General features: G+C 34.4%; 1 long non-coding RNA gene across 6 annotated transcripts in view; it reads right to left on the reverse strand.

Annotated features, from left to right (window-relative positions):
• Positions 1 to 15,706, reverse strand: part of LOC102164036 (uncharacterized) — a 279,677-nt gene that overhangs the window by 216,235 nt on the left and 47,736 nt on the right. For all 6 annotated transcript variants that reach the window (XR_014823728.1, XR_014823732.1, XR_014823730.1 and 3 more), the window contains exon 2: positions 3,865 to 3,929. This is a non-coding gene — a long non-coding RNA (uncharacterized LOC102164036). The remainder of the gene's footprint in view (positions 1 to 3,864; positions 3,930 to 15,706) is intronic.

A 15,706-nucleotide genomic window follows, 5' to 3' on the forward strand; every position in this document is an offset into this window, starting at 1 on the left:
TGCTATAGCATCCCATTAGATAATTCTAACACAAAAATGTAGAGGAAGGGCAAATTTGCTCTCTCTTTTGAACCAAGACATCTATATTGCTTTTTTTCTTTTTTTAAAAAAAATTTTACTGGAGTATAGTTGACTAAGAAAGTTGTGTTAGTTTCAGGTGTACAGCAAAGTAAATCAAATCAGTTATATATATACACATATCCATTTTTTCAGATTATTTTCCCACATAGGTGATTACACAGTATTGAGTAGATTATCCTGTGCTATACAGTAGGTCCTTGTTACCTATCTGTTTTACATATGATAGGTGTGTACATGTAGATCCCAACCCTCTAATTTATCCTTCCTACCCCGTATTTCCCCTTTGGTAACCATGAATTTGGTTTAAAAATCTCTGAGTCGCAAATATCACATGAAATTGAATCTAAAATATTAGTGATCTTCTACCTCATAACAAAAAAAGATACAAGAGACATCTATCTTCTGCCCTTCACATCCATGCTCCCGGATCTCAAGCCTTCAGACTCAGGCTGAATTATACCATATGCTTTCCTGGATTTCTAGCTGGCAAATGGCAAATCATGGGACTTCTTAGCTCATGAACCAATTTCTATAATAAATCTCTCTTTCTCTCTCCCTCTCTCTCCCCCTCTCCCTCTCCTATATGTTAACTATTTTAATCTAGCTAGGCTAGACTGTATTCAATGTTTGCTATAGCTATAGGTGCTAGAGGCTTCAGTTTCCCCTAGTGTCCTTATTTTTTCCCTATTTTTTTGGATTATTCATTCTTTTCTGGTGTGAGACTTGCAGGTTTAGTAACAGTTTATATTTGATCCCAGCATTTCAGTGATACAAAGATCTATCCCACTTTTGCTGTTATAATATGACCTACAGGCTTGACAATGTTTAGAAAATGTCCTGTATTCTCTATGACCTTTACCCTTGCAATTTTTTCTTCTGTCACTCAAAGCAGAATCACTTCCCTCAAATTAGGTTGTTATTATTCAGACACATTCCCATACAAAAACCTGGATTATAAATATTAAAAATAAAATACAAATAATCATGATGCTGTTTCCCTAATGTTAATAATCACTCTTTATAGTTTTAATTACATGAGAAAATAAAAGAATATTGCCATGTATAACCATAGCCATTTTGGTTATTTTGATATAATAGTCAAGCTTATACCTTAACTTTGTTTTCTCTGAAAAATACCCCACTATAAACATTAACTAAAACCCAATATGAAATGTAGTCTTTTTAATTTTGTTACATACTGCATCTTCCTCCCTTAACTACTCTAGAAACAGTGAAAGGACAAGCTAAGACAAGCACACTATAAGGATCATATGTATTTAGGTTACTATTTTCCATAAAACATGTGGCATTATGTATTAAAGGAGGAATGTGTCTGGATAAAGTGCTGAGCCAGGAGTTGCAGAGCTGAGTTCCACAGGGGGTGAGTCTGCCATCAGCCTACTATACAACCACCAGTTGTACATGCCTCATTTCCTTCTAAAAGTGCATGGGAAGTTCACAGGACTTGGGAGTTGATTAAGGAAAAAAGGTATCACCACAAGAGGCATTGACTCACAATAAGCTTTACTAAGCAGTGTTTAGACCGGATTGCATGAGAGGGGAAATTCCTGACAGTATGAGACCATCCAGAGACTTCAAGGGTGAAGGTCACCATCCAAAAGGAAAGGAGGGTAGGGGAGCTCTCAGGAAAGAGGAGTATCACAGAGAGGATGCTGACCTGTCTAGGTGATGCTGCTCAGCAAAGCATGGCAGAGAGCCTCTGTGTCAGAGAGCTACAGAGGGTCATGGAAGCCTGGAGCCTTACAACTATCAATGCAAGCTTAAGTTTCACAGCTAAGCAAAGTAGGTGTGCTGTAAATAACTAAAATTCTGCTTTGGGGTGGGGGGCTATTTCTAAAATAATTGGGTGTGTAAATTTTGAATTTGGCACTGGTGGGTTTTCAAACTAACAGGTGTTGGCTTGCTGTGCATAAATCAACAACCTAGGAACTAATACACAAGGGCCATCTTTAGCTCATTTGTATAACAAAGTGGAATAATCATTCTTGCCACATACATGCCACCTGAGTACTGGGGGAATTAATGAAATAATATTTGCAAAGCCTTTTGAGGTTCTTGTCAAGAAAGTACTTTATTAATACCAAATAGACTATCATGGTAAGAAGCCTTTTCCCAAAGTAGCTTAGACACAATCACTGCGTATATTCACTGCAACTGAAATGTGCTGTTTGTTCATGGAGATTATAAACTTTAAAAATGATTCCTTCAGGTTTTATTGGGAGAGCACTAATTTTCATATTAAAATATTTCAGGAGGATTTTTAATTCAATTTAAAGCATGGTTTAAACAGAATTTTAAAATGAGCATTTCGGTTTGCATACATATATTTAAATAATCAGTTTTCCAAGGATTATTTCCATTTAAATAAGACTTGTTTTGTATAAATGGAGAGACACATGCTTAACTTTATAAAATATAAAAATCTGGGGGTTAAAGAACTGTATTTTAACACATATCTAAATTAGTGCTACAGAATTTAACATATATTCAAATCCGCATCTATGTTCCCTTTGAGGTAATTTTTTTTTTTATAATAAATGAGTTCATTCTCCATATAAGTCACTATAAACAAGTCACACTTTAGAAAATATGTGTATGTTTTTCTGACCAGTCTTTCTGTAATACTTGTGTTTTTTTACACAAATTACATAGTATTTTAAATCAGAAGAAAATTCCCTCTCCGTCATTCTTTTGCTCTCTATTCTTGTGTCTATGCGTGTGTGTGTATATATATATATATAAATAATGTATATATATATATGTATATATATATTTAAGTTAGTGAGACTGAATGCACAAGTTGAAAGAACTTGTGTTTTTTATACCAGGAGAACAGATATGTTATGGTTAATGAATGCTTCTAATATAATTTATGTTCATATAGTTAATGTTAACATAGCATGGACAAATTAAAAGATAGCTGAAATAATCTTACATTCTTATTAGCAAATTATACATATATATTTTTACCATTAACCTTTTATCAAAGAGAAGATATGAAAAATGACAACTGATGGTTATGTTTCTTCTCATTTTTCCATACATCTCTAAAAGTTGTGAGTTTATGAAAAGAGGAGCTAATATCTAGGTGGAGAAAGATGAGGGAATACTGCCTAGTCTGGTCAAGTTGATTATTAAGGTATTGCTTATTAGTTATTTACCCTAGATGTTAGCTTTCCACTTTCTCTCTTCTATTGGATCTATAAATGTCCTGCATATTATCATGCTTCAGATTCCTGAGAAACATTAACAAGCAAATGTTTGTGAATGAATCTATCTTAATCCCTGGTGATTAGGGCTGAACAGTAATTCATATCAAAAACATCTATTTTAATAAATACATATTAGGTAATATAAGAAAAATAAATTTTTAAAATGGAACTTCAGAAAAAAAAAGGTTTTCTGAATTTCTGCCAAATGAGTAAACACATCCTCCATCATTTCAAATACCCAGACACTGACAGGATAAAAACATCCAAAATCATTCAATTTAATAATTGATGATCAACATAACTGCTAGAGATGGAATACTTACACCTAAATTGATGTACAATGAGAAAAACCTATTTGTAGTCTGTTGCCCCAGTGGAATCTAGGATGAAACAAAAGGCCAAGGGCCATAAAGCAGATACAAGATCTTAGGTGATATCTAAAAAGTACAGTTATGTTGTTTGTTCAGATCCATCTGTGTCTTTATAAGCAATCTCTCTTTTAACATTATGTAGTTTCCAACTTTTATGAGAATAATATTCTTTGACTTACCTGATAGAGTAGACATGCAAATCCAGTCACAGAATTTCCTTCAAATTGGTGATCAGCTGCAATATCTGAAAAGACCAAGTGAGAGAATTTTAGTGAGACAATTTCCACAGTGTTACAGCTGTTCTCAAGGTGTGATTGTGTTTTCCTCAATCCATTCAAAATTTCCTTCACTTTCAGCCAGAATTTATACTGGCCTGGTTGATTGACTAGTAATGGGTCTGCAGACCTTCATCCCTGAGATATTTGTTCTCACAGTTAATTTGCCTTTGTTATCAGGTGGCTGCTGCAATGTAGCATTTTCAATTCTTCTTGGGTATGGATATATTAAGATATGTCCCACAAAGTCACCAAGGTCCAGACATATTTCTCGCTTTCCCCTCTGAGTATAGGAAATTATAGCCCACCCGGGCAAACAGGGTTGATTACTCAACCAGTTTTGTAAATACTCTTTTCTTGATTCACTGGTATGAGTGAGGAAGCCAGTATGGCAAGAAGGTCCATTCTGTTTCGAGTTCAGTATAACTCATATTTTTCTTGAAGAAAGTATTCTTTCCCTGGGGCAAAGACCTTAAATGTAGTAGTAAGGCTGCAAAGATGTGAAGCACACATTGGAAATGACATAGCTTCCTTGATTCTACATCTACTGCTATTGAGACACACCATCCTATGGAACTTTTGGAACAGTGCATGGGCAAATCCTAGAAACAATACTTCAATCCTATATGGGTTTTTTTGTTCATGCTGATTCATTACAAGAACCTTTAAGTGTTATTGCACTGGCCTAATGGTGATGAATATATACATATAAAGTCATTATTATATATTAACTATATAATATATAATATTATATATTATTAATATATACATATAAATTCATTATTATGTCAGTATCATTTTGCCATAACTCAATCTCCTTCTCTGAGATGGCACTGTTTGAAAGATACTGCATAAATAAATGGTCCATGAGCCCTCTGAAAGTGGAGATGAAGGAGGCACGGAATATGAGGAAGACAAATACTTATCTAGAAAATTACATCACTCATTATCTACAATAGTTATCAAGGATGGTAAGGCTTTCTTCACCAGGCTGGAAAAACTGATATAAGTGATAGACTACCAAATGACTAAATGGCTCACTATGAAGTACTCACTGTTGGTACCTGGAGTATAACATTGACATTTGTTGGTGGCAGTGGCTAGAATTAGCTTTGGAAAGAGGAAGCCCATGAAATTGGATCATTTCATAGGTGCCATCCTTGCCACGATGACTTTTCTGTTAATGAGGTTATTAGAGTGACCTTGGAGTAGCTAAGAAGAGAAGATGACTGTGACATTCTTCTCTGCTGGCAGTTGCAGTAAATCTCAAACATCTATATATTTTGTGCTTACCGCTATACCTCCTCTTCCTATACTTCTATACCTTGATACCTCCCTCATTTTCCATCAAGTCTTGTCTTTCCAAAACACTTAGTTGTTCATCAGGTGACCATATATATTCACACTTAGGCCCCTTCTTCTTGTGCAGAAATCCACGCAAATCACATGGCCAAATGTAATGCTCATAATTCTGCCCACTGGGAGGCATTCCTAAGTAGAGACACAGTGTGACAGTTTTATTTTCCCTGGCTATCCCCAACACAATTCCCTAACTTACCTGTGAGCCAGGCTTATATTCATTCTTTCTCTATCAGTTGGTCTAGAGAAACCTCCATAGGTCTATAGTTGTGAGATAGGCAATATGGTGGATGGACCCATTAACATATACTTTATTCATGTATACTATCTTATTCATATGCCATAATCATCTGATTTTCATAGAGATCAGAGAAATTAAATGGAGATTGATGAGAAGCACTACCCCTTCATTCTTGAAGACTTTGACATTAGAACCCAAATCTTATTTCCATCTGAAATTTGATATTGCTTTTAGTTTGATATCTTCCTCAGAAATAAGCTATTATACTACAATAATGTCCTTTTATTCCAAATATGGGATCACAGACATGAAAATACTATCAGATTCTAAGTATATTCCTCCAAGTTGAACTTGATGTGATACAGATTTTAATCAAAACTCCGTTTAGCAACAGACTAAGTAGAAAACTTGATAGTGTCTTATGACCTGGTGTAAAAAGTTATTTTACTGCTGCATTGAGATTGTCCCTGCTTATCTCTGAGGAAGCTTGAAATTATTATACTTAAGCCAAAATAATGTCAAAAGGGCTAAATACTAATTTATAATATGCTGCTTAAAGCTTTAAAATTCCACAGTGGCTCCCAAGGCTGGCTTGTTTATTGGTGTCTGTGTAGTAAGGACATGAAACACACTGCTAGAAACTTTTAGAGTGTTCTAAAATCAAAATTCCTCATGCAAGTCTTAGTCACTCAAAATCCTGCGATAAAAAAAACTTTCTAATAAAGAACCCTGGTGGATATGCCTGAGAGTCTTCCAGTCCTCAAACCTTGTTTATACTCATTTTTCCTCCTATATCATATTGTTTACTTCAATAAAGCCTCATAAGAGTATGCTCTGTGGAGTTCAGTAAGCCCACTTAATTATCTGACTCATATAACATTTGTCACGTCCTTATAGCGGTGTCAACTAAGATTCAAAATGTAAGAGTGTACAACTGATTTTTTGGGGTGAGATCTGAGGAATATTTATCACCCATACATGCAGTGTTATTTAAGTGTCTTTGTTCAAGAGACCTCACCACTGTTTGATGAGGAGACTTTGTGACTAATTTACATTGGGACACTGGATGGGACATGACTTTCCATGCAATGACAGTCTTTAGATTTTTTTCTCATGAGTTCTTATTTATTTTTTGTTTGTTTTGTTATTAATTTATTTTTTCTCAAATTTAAACTATTCAAGAAACACTGTAATTAAATGTGTATGCAGAATGTCCCTAAGAACACCATAATATATTATGTTAATATATCAGGTCACTGAGAGTCAAATACCCTGATTTTCACTCTGGTCTTCCTTTCTTTTATAGCAATCACTTTCACCTTGCTTTTGACAGTTAAATGCTGCCATTCTGAAACCTTCCATATCTATTAATACAATGGACTCAAATTTCATGGCAACAGCACCCACCACCAACTCTTATCTATAGAAGATAGCCACAATGGAGTCTCTCAAAGATACCAGGTCCCCTTACTAGGGCATTCTTTGTTTCCTCGGTGAAGGGAGTGTCTTCTGGGCTCATCCAGGAAACTCAATTCTTAGAGAGTACATGCTAAATATAGTCTGAACCTTCTCTCCCCTTCCTCAATATTGCTACAAGTGGTTCTGTCCTTTTCACTTCACTTATTCTAGACCACTATAATGTTAAACTTTCAAGGTTAAAGTTAAACTTTCAAGGAGATGTTTTAGAAAGCTATGAGGACAAGGTCTCATTTTTCATTCTAGTACATGAAATCTTGAGCAACAGTGTGGTCTCATAAATACATTTTTTTTCCAATCCAAGCTTATATCCCACTGTGTCATTCATATATTCTTCCAGTCTACTCAGGAGATTTACCTCCAGTTTCTGCAGGGCCTATTTACAGATTATTATTTTCTTTAGAAAATAAACTATTTTATTTTGCTGGATGAACTACGCTGTCCTTTTGATACTCTTCCAAAAAGTGATCCTGATAAACGGCCTGAAGGCATAGAGGGGTGAAACAGACAGATATTGAGGAGAAAAAGCATTACCTATGAGGAACTTGTGTCCCATGAGGTCACTGCACATGTTTAGGCATGAGGACATTTTTCCTCATGGAAAGGGGGTGTTGTTTATTTCAGCCCAGAGGGTTTAGGAGAATACAAGGGTTCAATACCTTAAGGTTCAACTTCTTCAGTCTCCGTGACAGGTTGAAAGTACACAATATTTGCTTATCAGAACCTTGCTATAATGCATGAACACTGTCAAGGCTGGCCATTAATTTTAATTGTCAGCTTTGATAACTTTACGATTAGATCTGTGGCTTAATTTTCCATAAAAGCTGCCCCTAAGCCTGTAAGAGATGAGAGTCTACTCCAAAGTTGCCATAGAAGCTCTTTGCTTTTACAATTTTACAGCACACCTTCAATTTCCAGTTGGCTGCCCTGAGCCTATAATTTTCTTTCCGTGGGCTTTCCAATGTCATTAATGGAAGCCAGCCCACTCTTCAGTCATTATCATTACCACTGCCCTCATATCATTCAAGTGCCACCGTTCCCATATATCCCACACCTCTCCATCCACTTACATATCATCCCCATTAATCAAAGGTGAAATCCTTAACACTTGTGATGTGAATACATGGCATATTTTCACTAGCTCATTTCTGATATCAGTTGTTTTTATCGTGGGCTTTTCAGGAAGCAGAACTTGAGGCCAATATTCATAGGCTAATGCTTTATTAGGAAGTCCAATCCTAAATAAACCAGAGATGGGGAAAATGTGAGTGACACAAGGAATGTCAGAGAGAAATAAAACCATGTGTTACCAGGGTGGTTACCACAAACTTTCTATCAAGTAAAACCATTTTTCTGAGAAGTCTTTTGAGTGATTTGGTCTACAAACAAATTCAGCCCTGGAGTGGAAGGAGAATTTATCTGATGGCTTATATCTCTCCTTGGTTAGAACTTTGCTTGGTGTCTCATCACTGTGGGGCAAGTGAGGGTAATAGGCATGTCCCATGCATTTTCATGTTTCAGGGCCCCAGGGAAAAACTGAGGAGGGTAAGGGACTAGTTTACACATGCGGTAAAAATGACATTGGGTTGTGCCCGCTGCCGGAGCTGCAGCATGGCTGAACCAAAACAGACTGTTGCTGTGGCTAGCTGGTATGAAACAAGCTGGCAAAAGTTCCAGGCACATGCAAATTACAACTCTATGAAATCCTTTAAGTGAAGTGGCTCATCATTTAAACATACCCAAACCCAAACCAAACCAGACAGTACTTCTCTTCCCCACACTCTCCTGCCCTCTTGATTTTTTACCTCCCAAAGGCAGAACTTCCAACTCCTTTTAGCTCTTTTTTCTGGTAGTGAGAAAACCATTTTTAATAATATATTTATTGGTGTTTAGGCAAAACGTTTTAAAACATGCTTGTACTCATCCTTTTTTACCTTTAGAAAATGATTTTAGTCAACTATTGACTATCGACGTTCTTCTTTTGAAAGTGATAACCAGTGAATTACACTATACATTTACACACATACACACACGCAAAATGCATTCATGCTCTAATATGCACACACACACACACACACACACACACACACACACACACACACCTGTTCTACCCACTTTATAAATAAGATTGCATGATAACTGCTTGGTTGAATTACTGTTATAACTCACATAAATACAAATTACAGCTGGCCCCAAATTATTATTATTTTTTGGCTCACATTCTAATGCATGCTTTTTTGCTGTTCCATTGATCTAGTTTTAATAATTGACTAATTTATTTGCTTACACAGTTTTTCTAGCACTGCTAATTCAGCATCAAATATTAAAAAAGAGGAAACTGTAAAATTTATCCTCAGGTTCATCAAAAAGAAATCTCCCATGGTCCAACATCCTCTTACTCTACATTGAACTGCCAGTTCCAGCTTGTAGCTATGTTTCACTGCTGTCGTACTGGTATGTCCACAGCTGTCCTTCTGTGATGTTCCCTCATAGTTACTTTGGGAACTACTTGTTTCTAAATCTTATGTAAATTCCTCATTTAGATTTCTGTGCTCTAAGACTTTCTTTTGCTTGTTTTACTTTATTATTTATTATGGAGTATATCTTCCAAGAAAGGAGAATTGTAATATACTAACGGCTTGCATATCTTAAAATATATTCATACTGCTCTCATATCCGATTTTGCCTGTTCCTCTCTGGCAAGTCATTTAGCACACTTCTATCTCAAGACCTTCCATTTTCCCAAGCCCTTTTTTTGTCTCACATTTCTGATTATTTTTGTCTGTGTGTGCACAATTTTTATTCTCTAATATCTTCGAGTGAGAATTTAGTAGAGAATGGGTATACACATGTGCATCAACCATGTTTTAGTCTCAAATCCAAATACACATCTTTACAGTTTCCATAAATTATGAAGAAAGAAAAGCTATCCCAAGAATTACATGAATCTTGCAATATCATCACTTATGTTATCCTTTTTTTTTTTTCCAGTGGGACATGAATTTCTTCCAGATATATGATTCCACAAAATACCCTATATAAACAACATGCCAGAAGATAATACCCAAATCCAGGAAAATGCAAGAATCTCTACAATTCAATGGATCTTTATAATCAGTTGGGGGGAGGAGTCACTTCTGAATCACTCTAACATGTAAAAACAAAATTGAGTAATAGTTTAGTCTTATGTCAGAATGCAAGACTAAACATTGCTGTCAAGAACATTCTACATATTCACATTTTTAGAATGCTGCAAGCTTAAATTGCACCCCACAAAATTCCTCTTTTCTCTCAAACTCTCGTGCAAGGGTATCAAATTTGGATAGATTGGGCAAGTTAAATTTGACTTTCTTAATGGAAAAACAGTAATATTTAGAACTCACTGTGCAGTCAGAAAACAAAGTGATGAGATACAATATTTAAAATATATATTACAAAACATTACTTATAAATGTGAGTTAAAAAATTATACACCATTTCTCCTATGAAAATAGACACAACAAAGGTTGATATCAGTTGATAGGAAGTTTTTTTCTGAGTGTCAAAGGTTGAGATTGATTTATCGCTTTTTAAATATACAATGGCTATTATTAAATTCACTTCACACATAACTTCAATACCCTGGAAGTAAAATAATTTTGTAAGTGTTTGCTAGATTTGTTAAAGTAAGACTGTGATAGTATTCCAGATTAACTCATACATGTATATCAGGTTGACTTTTATCAAATATGTTGAGCTTTTCAACTTTAAGAAATTATTTTCTTTAACATTTAAGAGCTACCAGGAGAAAAGTATTTAAAGTAGTACTGATTCAAAATTTTGGGAAAAATACTGTCTCATTAGGAACAGGGTTAGAAAGAAAGAATACAACCTGCAGCAGAGCAATAGGGGGTCAGATATGTCTTTTCCTTTGTGCATTTACTATTAAGAAAATATAGGGACTTTAAAGGACTCACAATATTTTAGATACAATATTATGATGTGACAGAGATTTACCAAAATTAGTATTTTCTTTCTTTATGACATTTACTTTTAGAAAACCAAATTTGAAAATGTGACATTCTAATAAAGTTATATTGAATTTTTGGCTTGTACAATTTGCAATATATTTTAAAAACAGTATGAGTTTTTGGCTCCAGATCATTTTATATATGAATTATTAGAAGTGTTACATATGGAAAAGAGTTAAATGTTCCATTGCTAAGACTGTAATTATAAATGTGAGACATTTTTACATCCAAATCTCCTTTTAGAGAAGAAGTAAAAGCATAATAAAGATCTTTTTGACTAAAACAGAACAAATGTATTTAGTAATGGGAAGAAAAAGTGCTATAACTTGTTTAACTGACATTAAGAAGATTAGCCTTGGTCTGCAGGAAAGCAAAATAGCCAATTCTACTTAACAACATGATGGTTCAAAAGGAATTTAATAAGAAACAGCTCAAATTTTTTGATGTTCTTAATCAAAATCATTTGTTTTCAAGTGGATCATCAAATAATTTCCTCCCATATATTCTGTATCAGCTGAAATCTTAAATTGATTTCATTCACATTTCTAACTAACTTTATTATAATTCCAAATGTCTTTGGTGATAAATGCATTCTAAGTTAAACATGCTCAACCTTGATTCAATTGTATAGGCTAGTTTTATTTGTGGTTTTCAAGTATATATTTTTAAATGTACATAGTCTATGAGTTATTACATTACAATGATGCTGGGAACAATAATAATGGATCTAAAGGTCTATGGCCTTCTAAAGAATATATGAAAACCTTTTGGGTGAATGATTAATACAAAGTACCTACAAAGACAGATGGTGTAAGATCTTTGACATTATACCATGTTAGTATTTCAGACCAGTTTGTTATAGAAAAAGGTCACTCAATATTAGAGACAGGCTGTAAGAGAAAACGTAGCTTGAAAGACTGAGGAAATAAAAGTTGAAAATGTGGTAGGACCTCTCTAATATTAACTGGTAATACTCTAGATATGAAGGAAATATATTAAAAAGTCCTTAAGTTACATAAACAAGTAAAGATTCTGATACAACTACTAGAGTATTTTCAAGTATTTTCACTTCCAATTAACCCAATACATATATACATATGATTTAAAAGAATAACTTGGCCCCATCTGCATTTTTTTCTCAAACTTCACATCTCCGATATTTTGCCCCGTCTGGAAATACTGCACATACTGTTGACTCTCAAATCCATGATTTTCAGCTCCATCTTCTCCACACATCTCCAGAATCGCATGCACAAATTCCTTTGACATTTCTTTTCAAAAAATCTAGTATTTTTATGTTAATATGTACATGAAATAGAATTACTGATTCTTACATCCCCCGCTATTGCTATCTGTGCCTCCTCAGTCTTTACTGATTCTGTTTATAATATCACATCTACTCAACATAAAAATCAAGGCCTTCTTTCTGCTCCTTACCTTTCACTAAACTTCTATATCATCTGTCATCAAGTTCTTCAATCTCTATCTTTGAAATGTATATTAAGTCCCCATGTATTCCATCCCAACTTCAACTATCCACATCACTGCTATCTGTTCCCTAGACTAAAGTAATACACACTTAATGAATGGCCTCTCTGTTTCTAAGCCTGGCCTTTACAATCCATTTTCCATATAGCCAGTTATTATAAACTTTTCCAAACAAAAGTATTTATGTCACTTCTCTGCTTAAACTGTTTCAATTATTTCCCCAAGCAGTAAGAATGAAGCCCTAACACTAAAAAGGATTATAAAACATGATAAGCCCTGCACACACATCCTTTAAGTACTTATTCTCACAAATTCTCATTATTTTCCGACGACACTGTCTTTTGAAATGCTCTAGACATTAGACTTTTGTATTAAACTCTAAAGTCATTTGAATTTTTGTTTTGTTTTACTGCTGCACCCACAGCATATGGAAGTTCCCAGGCTAGGGGTTGAATCGAAGCTGCAGCTACAGCCACAGCAATTCAGGATATGAGCTTTGTCTGTAATCTACACCACAGCTCAGGGCAATGCTGGATCCTTAAGCCACTGAGCAAGGCCAGGGATCGAACTTGTGTCCTCATGGATACTAGTCAGATTTGTTTCCTCTGAGCCATGATGGGAACCCTGTCATTTGAATGTTTTAGTGTGAATTACTCATCTTCCCTCACCACCTCAATATGCTCCATATTCCCAAATCTGTGGATGTCTAATACATCCTAGTTGATCATATAAAACTCCCTTAGGATCATCTTTGAAATCTCTTTTTTTTTCTTAAGCTGTAACTGCTCTGTCTGAAAATTTTAGTTATACATTTATAATATATCCAGAATTTGAGTACTTATCAATACATCCATTACTAAACTTTGGGTTAAATTTCTATTCCATATGGCTACCAGCAATAGCCTCCACAGGGATCCCAGTAAAAGTAAGTCATATTATGTTTCTCTTCTGCTCAAAGACTATCCATGGACTTCATATCTCAGTCAGGGAAGAATGAATGACAATTAACATGGATAACAAGAACGACAGGGCATGGCTTCCCACTCAGATCTGGTGTCATCTTCCATGCCTTTTTTTGATCTTGTCACAAAGAACTCACTGATTATTTAAATCAAACCAAACCTGCACAGACAGGATTAGTCACTTCCCTGGCTCTCTGCCTTAAATGCTCTCTCTCCAGGTATTCACCTGGCTTTTCACTGATCAACTACAAGTGTTTTTTCATATGTTAACTTCTCAGTGGTATATACCTAAACATTATATAGAAAAATACATTCTTTCTTTCATCACTTTTTCTCCCTTCCTTGCTTCATTTTTATAGCACTTTTCACCATCTAGTAGTCTATAAATTGTATTTACTCAGTTTGTTTATACTCTCTTCTCTGTTTATTTCTTCTAAATGGATATAAATTATATAAAGGTAGAAATTTGTCTGTTTGTTGAATTCTGTGTCCTGCTTAGTAGACAGGATGACAATAATGGCTATTAAATAAATAACTATATATACACATAAATGAACAATTAATTAATGAATCTAGCACACAATATGAAAATTTTGAAGGAGAAAAAATTTAAACTTTATGGTAAGACTTTAAGGGATACATATATCAATAGCATTTACTCCATTTTTACAGATAAGAATAATCAACATTATAAATTTATCATTCTCTTCAAATAGGTTATAGATTTAATACAATTTAAATCAAATGGCAACAGAAGTTTATTTTTTGGAAACTTAGTAAGCTTATTAATATTATATAAAATAATTAAATTCCAAGTATATTCAAGGTACTCCCAAAGAAGGGTATATTGGTGTTATCTGCCCTATCAGACAGATCTTCTAATTATAAATACATTGTATGGAAAGCAGCTTCTGAGATGAAGTTCAGTGATTTCTACTTCCCAATCTTCTAACCTTGTGTAACCCATTCCACTTAAGTTGTCTCCTGAATTTACTGACTTGTATGAAATAAATGGTATAGGGCAAATATAATGTAATGCGGATTTAGAGATTAGCTAATAAAAAGACTGTAACTTTCGTCTTGGATGTATTCTTTCTTATGCCTCCTCAAATTGCTCTCTCTGTGAGATGAAAATACAGCTGTCAGGTCATGAGGCAGCTCTATGGGGAGCCCCAATAATGATGATCCAAGACCAACCAAGTTTGAACATAGTCCTCTCCCAAATTGATAGTCAAATGACACTGTTGTCCAGTCAATATTTGGACTCAACCACATAAGAGACCTTGGCCTAGAGGCACATGATGAAGTCATGTTTGGACTGATGATACAAAGAAACTGTGAGACAATAAATGCTTGCTGTCATTATATTCCAAGTTTGAATTCATTCATAAGGTGGCAGTATGCATTACAGCAGTATAATTTGCAGCAAAATCATGGAGATTAGGAAATGATGCATTGGAAAGAAGATATATACATGTTAAAAGAGATAAAAGAGTCCAGAAACATATCTATGCATATAAAAAAATGTTGATACAAAACAGATACAGAATTGCAGATTAAAAAAAAAGAGTACAACTTATTGCTGATTTGTCTAATAAAATTTAAAATGTGATTTCTTTTTTCTTGTAAAATTGTAAGAGTCAAATTGAAAAATACTAACCAATCTAGAGTGTCACTCATTTCCTTGGAATTGATGCACTGAAGCTTTATTCTTAGCTTGGATAAGGACATATTATTATGGAATAAATCTTATTGTTACTAGAATATCAAATGCTGTAACAAATTGGTACTGACAGAATGATTTGATTGAATTATCAAATGCACTCAGCCAAAATTCTAATACAACAAAATCAATTGCATTTCTGTTCTTTTGTCATTTAAGTCCGTTTGTGTTAGATGGGATGAAAATGGAAAAAAAAAAGAGCCAGGAAATAATTTTACTCATTGACCAAAATATTCCCATTATTTTTCTGACATAAAAATTTTTAAAATTCCCCAATGTTAATATTAATAGTAGTCTAAGTAGCTTACTAAACAAACAGGACATGAAAAACTCTATTACCTGATCTTCATATATATACATACATACACACACCCACACACACACCCACTCACACACTCCTATACATGAATGTAGCTAATTAATCATCAAAATCCACTCGAAGATGTGGTGGTAATAGTACCAATCATCAAGCATTTCACACAGAAGG

Source organism: Sus scrofa, chromosome 13 (genome assembly GCF_054392235.1).
Source record: "Sus scrofa isolate SSC_HxYL_T2T_F1_AM1 chromosome 13, Sscrofa_HxYL_maternal_Yorkshire_Landrace_v2.0, whole genome shotgun sequence".
NCBI lineage: Eukaryota > Metazoa > Chordata > Mammalia > Artiodactyla > Suidae > Sus > Sus scrofa.